The sequence below is a fragment of the Harpegnathos saltator genome, unplaced genomic scaffold (assembly GCF_003227715.2).
Source record: "Harpegnathos saltator strain DR-91 unplaced genomic scaffold, Hsal_v8.6 scaffold65, whole genome shotgun sequence".
Taxonomy (NCBI): Eukaryota; Metazoa; Arthropoda; class Insecta; order Hymenoptera; family Formicidae; genus Harpegnathos; species Harpegnathos saltator.
Window position 1 is genome coordinate 69,615 of NW_020230482.1, and position 6,684 is coordinate 76,298.

A 6,684-nucleotide genomic window follows, 5' to 3' on the forward strand; every position below is an offset into this window, starting at 1 on the left:
GCCAAATCGCTATGGACGGAAGACAATGCTCTGTGTTTAGTGGGATCAGAAGAGTGTGATCTATTATGAGCTGCTAAAACCTGGCGAAACCGTTCATACTGAACGCTACCGAGAACAAATGATCGATTTGAATCAAGCTTTGCGTGAAAAACGACCAGAATATCAAAAAAGGCAACACAAAGTGATTTTGCTTCATGATAATGCACCATTACACACAGCAAAACTGGTCAAGGAAACGATTAAGGCGTTTAGTTGGGAAATACTTTTGCATGCGGCTTACTTACCAGACTTGGCTCCATCTGATTACTACTTATTTGCATCGATGGGACACGCACTTGCTGAGCAGCGCTTCACTTCTTATGAAAATGTACGAAAATGGCTCGATGACTGGTTTGCCTCAAAAGAGCAACAGTTTTTTTGGCGTGGCATCCACAAATTGTCTGACAGGTGGGAAAAATGTATAGCTAGCGATGGGCAATACTACGAATAAAATATTTTTTATCATCTTCATATAATAAACATGTATTTTCTATTCAAAAATTCTGGTTTCATATTTACATACCGAATACATATAAAGAAACATTTATTTTTTGCCTTTTCCCAGCGCAAACAACTTTATCGCGTTCGTGAATGTCGTTAGCTTATCACGTAGCAACGTCAATAGTGTGTGTACCTAATGCGCCATACGCGTCCTATTATTTCATAATCGAAAATGTGCAGACCTTGAGCACCGAGTTCGATGATTGTCCTGTAATACAGGATGTCCCATTTTAAGCGTCCACCCCAAATATTTCTCTTATTTTTTATTTTAGAGAAAAATGGTTCAGACACGTTTTGTATGGTTTCGAGGGGGCCATAAGACGGTATCATTGACTTGACCTTGGAGAGTCATTTGAAGGTCACGTGAAGGTTAGCTCAATTTTTTTAGTCGGCACCCCCTATTTTTTATTACATACTCTTGTAGCTGACCTCGAGAGCTTCCCAAAACACTATAATCAGATGTTTTTTGGTAAAATACTTTTCGAGTTATAAAGCTCCAAATTTACAAAATTTGGATAAAAATACAAAATATTTCGTAAAACATTCACTTTCCGATAGTCTTATCTTATATTATCCAACCAGTCAAGGCAAGATCCGAGCATGATCCAACCAGTCAAGGCAAGATCCGAGCATGATCCAGCCAGTCAAGCCAAGATCTTCTTTTGGGCTCGAGATCAAATCCAATAAAATCCCCGGGTCATTGCTGATACGCTTTTTTCTAATGAAGTCACGTTTTGTAATAGAGGAGGCGTTAATAGACATAACTGCCATTATTATTCAGATGCTAATCCACATTGGCAGAGAAGTCAAAAGTTCCAACGGCAGTGGTCCATTAACGTTTGGGCAGGCATCCTGGGAGATGTTACTGTTGGTCCATATTTTTGAAGAAAATCTCAATGCGGCAATCTATCTAAGATTTCTTCAAGATGACCTGCCCAACCTTTTGAGACATGTCGACAATGATTTACTCGGACGAATGTGGTTCCAACAAGATGGAGCACCGGCTCATAGATCTCGAGCTGTTACACAATATTTAAACAATAGATTTCCGAATAGGTGGATTGGTATGCCGAGTTCAAGAATAGTCCCCAAGATCACCCAACTTGACACCCCTAGATTTCTATTTCTGGGGTTACATTAGAGATATAGTTTATTCGCAAAAGCCTGCAACCGTTGAAAATATGAAAAACCGGATCACACAGGCTTGCAGAAATATTAATGTAGGTGTTCTTGAAAAAGTTAAGGACGACTTTCACCATAGACTAGAGCTATGCATACAAGTAAATGGCCAAGTTTTTGAACACTTTAAGTAATTGTACACAAAAGAAGATCTTGCCTTGACTGGTTGGATCATGCTCGGATCTTGCCTTGACTGGCTGGATCATGCTCGGATCTTGCCTTGACTGGTTGAATCATGCTCGGATCTTGCCTTGACTGGTTGGATCATGTAAGATAAGACTATCGGAAAGTGAATGTTTTACGAAATATTTTGTATTTTTATCTAAATTTTGTAAATTTGAAGCTTTATAACTCGAAAAGTACTTCACCAAAAAACATCTGATTATAGTGTTTTGGGAAGCTCTCGAGGTCAGCTATAAGAATATGTAATAAAAATGGGGAGTGCCAAATAAAAAATTGAGCTAACCTTCACGTAACCTTCAAATGGCTCTTCAAGGTCAAATCAATGATACCATCTTATGGCCCCCACGAAATCATACAAAACGTATCTGAACCATTTTTCTCTAAAATCAAAAATAAGAAAAATATTTGGGATGGACACTTAAAATGGAACACCCTGTATACAGGGTTCTCCAAAAGTCTCCGAACGATAAAATACCTCGAAAACAATCAATTTTTGAAAAAAATGTTTCAGGCAAAACTTGTAAAGTTTAAAATGATTTATTTACTGATCTTATCAGTTTGACCTTGGCTAGCGTTGACAAGATCAGGGCAAAGTCACCTTGAACTTTTCAAATGGAACGCCCTACCTTTTTGGCACATTCTTATAACGTATTTCAAGAGCTTTCCAGAACACTACAACAAAGCATTTTTTTGTTAAGCACATCCCGAGTTATGAAGCTTCAAACACAGTACTGTCGGCATTAGCATTACCCAAAGTGTACCGCGTGGAGGTTGCACGATCGGATTTACATCTCTTGTGTGTGTGTACGCGCGTGTGTGCGTTGTGCGTGTGCGTGTGCGTGCGTGCGTACGTGCGTGCGTGCGTGCGTGCGTGCGTGCGTGCGTGTGCGTGCGGGTGCGTGCGTGTGCGTGCGTGTGCGTGTGTGCGCGTGTGTGCGCGTGTGTGCGCGCGCGCGTGTGTGTGTGCGTGTGTGTGTGTGTGTGCGTGTGTGTGTGTGTGCGTCTGCATGTTATGTAACAGAAACAAGGACCCCACGGTTCGTCACTTCCGTAGTATTTCATTACTCCAAACCCTTTCTGTTGTGTAAAGTGACTTTATCTCATCTTTTAAGATGTGCAACATTTTTCAATTAATTAAATGTTCAAATTGTCTTTCTTCTACCATTTCACAATGAGCTAAACGTTCGTAGAAATGACTGAGCACATCAATTATTTGTTCTAAAGTGATCAGAGATGCTTGCCGCATTATTCGATTGCTAAGGTCTTCCAAATTACGTGGTTTAGTCGCATAAACCTTGTTTTTGAGATATCCCTAAAGAAAAAAATCTAGAAGAGACAAATCAGGTGATCTAGCAGGCCACTCAATAGCATCCCTCCTACCTATCCATCGACCAGAAAAAGAACGATTCAGAAATTCTCGACTTCTTATTGCGTAAGAAGGCGGTGCTCCATCTTGCTGGAACCAAACATGTTGCATGTCTGCGCCAAATTTATTTCGTATGTCGGGTATAATATGATCTCGCAATAAATTTTCATAGTTTTCCGCATTCAAATTACCGTCTATCAAAAATGGACCAATAATACCGCGACTGCAAATTCCTGCCCAGACATTCAATTTTTGTGGATACTATGTGCGAAGATCACTCATCCAATGTGGATTTTCATCACTCCAGTATCTGCAATTATGACGATTAACAGAACCGTTTATTTGAAACATAGCTTCATCTGAAAAAACAATAAAATTCAAAAAGTTATCATCAATTCGATTCATCATTTCTTGACAAAATTGAATTCTTCTATCAAAATCATCTTCCATAAGTTCTTGAGTAATAACAATTTTGTAAAGATGATTTTATGCTTTTTTAAAATGTTAAGAATGCTACCTTGACTGATATCATGGGCTTGCGCTGTTCTTGGCACAGATGTATGAGGATTTTCTTGAAATGACAGCAAAACATCCAAACTCATATCATCATTTGTTGCGGATTTTGGTCTTCCGCTACGAGGTCAGTCTTGAACTGTACCAGTTTCCAAAAAACGTGTCACTGTGTACTGAACAGTAGACTTAGAAATAGGGTTGCGATCAGGATGTGTAACATTGAAGAGATCAGCTACTTCCTGATATGATCTGACACGGTCTCCAAACCCTCGATACATAAGCAGCAAAATCCTTTCTTTTTCGATCAACATTTTTCAGAAAAAAATTTGAAATTGTAGAACGAAAAAAGAACAAAACAGATAAAGATCGAGACGCAAGCGAATACGATTAGTTTGTAGAATACACGGAGTAAGAAGCGTTTTCGAAAACCACCAGTATGCACGAGTTTTAGCTGTAAGTCCTCGTGGTATCCGATGTTCACTAATGATCGCCTTTGATGTTAGTAGATCAATTTGCCAAAGTAAACTCCTTGCAAACTAAACTCTTAATAAGCTTTGTAGTTTACTCCTAGTTCGTTAAAGTAAATTTTCTTAAGAGTTCCTTACGAAAATAAAGTACTAAAAATTACTGAAAAATTTACAATGATTAATCACTGGCCAAATTATTACTGAAATACTGCTATCCCTATGAATGTTTAGCTCATTGTCAAATGGTAGAAGGAAAACAATTTGAACATTTAATTAATTGAGAAATGTTGCACATCTTAAAAGATGAGATAAAGTCACTTTACACAACAGAAAGGGTTTGGAGTCATGAAATGCTACGGTAGTGACGAACCGTGGGGTCCTTGTTTCTGTTACATAACACGCAGACACACACACATACGCGCACACACACACACACACACGCACACACACACGCGCGCACACACGCGCGCACACACACACACGCACGCACACACACACGCACGCACACACACACGCACACACACACATACACATAAGAGGTGTAAATCCGATCGTGCAACCTCCACGCGGTACACCTTGGGTAATGCTAATGCCGACAGTACTGTGTTTGAAGCTTCATAACTCGGGATGTGCTTAACAAAAAAATACTTTGTTGTAGTGTTTTGGAGAGCTCTTGAAATACGTTATAAGAATGTGCCAAAAAAGTAGGGCGTTCCATTTGAAAAGTTCAAGGTGACTTTGCCCTGACCTTGTTGACGCTAGCCAAGGTCAAACTGATAAAATCAGTAAGTAGATCATTTTAAACCTTACAACTTTTGCCTGAAACATTTTTTCCAAAAACTGATTATTTTCGAGATATTTTATCGTTCGAAGACTTTTTGAGAACCTTGTACGTCTAGGATGCTTACGATTTCGAAATAAGAATCGATTGCAATTCGTTCTATGGATCTTATTTTTCGTACACGTTGACATATCTTGGCGAACGTATACGAAAAATAGGATCCATGGAACACTGTAATCAGACGCCAAACTCGGACACTTGTTATTCGGTGAATGCTTACTCGCGCGTTCGGTTCTCTGGTTCAACATAAGATCTACCGTGTCATACGTCTCGTGTAGTGTTCGACAAAAAAAATGAATCCACCGAGACGAGTCAGCGTCACGCGCTCGCAATTTGAACAACGATTAGTATAAGTATCAAAATGGTGATGGCGATACGGTCAACGACGGATATGCCACGCGATCGAAAGTCCACGGGTGACTTGCAGCGTTTCGTTCGCGAGTACAACGACGAAGCTGTAAAGATCGAGCATCTTGAGAGCAGCAACAACGGAGCGGCAACGGACGGCCACGTTCACCTTGGTGCCAAAGTAGCTCGATTTTTGGACCTGTACGAGGACCGTTTGCAGGCGAGCGATCGTATGTTTCTGAGGCGCAAAACTAGCGCGAACTATGCAGGCGCTCTTGTTGCGTTCGATGCAATTGAACAGATTTGACGACCTCGCCATATCTATGAACGGCGCGCGAAATCTGGAACGCGACTTGCCCACCGCGCCACGCCGCGCAGTGGGTCAAATGGGTCTTTTCGTGGACAAAAATCGCTAGACGGCGTAATTCTTAACCGATTTCCATGCTTTTTTTTTAATTTACTCGCGATGAATTGCTCTACAATGGAATCGAGCCCGATTTTTAAATTAGGCCCTCTATTCAAAATGGCGGACGCGCAAATTTGTCAAATATATAAAACCTGTAAAATATCGAAGATTTCTGGATCGGACAAAGTTTATACGGGCTTTTAAGGCCTCTGAGATACATATGTAAGAACGAAATTCTCAGTTTTTGCCAGTGGAGAGAATCTGCAGTGGGTCGATATATTTTATACCTGCCTGATATCCCCATATTATCAATATTCTACTAACGAGTTTGCGTATATATTAACATACATTGCTCGATTATTTATGAATTCCATAGTTTAACATAAAATCCTGATGTAGGTGACAGCATATCAAGTCAGTACTCAGATGACAATAACGGATTAAAGTCAATCGTGTGAACTGGCTGTATTAATGATGATAATACTTATCTCCTTTTATCCTGACGATTTCGTCATGTGCTAAAATGTTTAGTATATTTTTGTCTTTTTTGTAATTAAATAATATTTTGCAATATTTTTTATAATTTTGTATTATTTTTCATACTTTCTGTATTTTGTTATGGTTTTGAAATTTTATTATGTTTTTCTGTTTAAACACTTTGTATATACTTTGTTATATATTTAAACATCTATAACATCTATAATATATTTATAACATATCTATAACATAAAACACTTATAACACAACTCATCTATAACATAACATATCTATAACATAACATATATATCTTTAATGTATCTTAACAAACTTATATTGTAATATATTTATAACATATCTTACT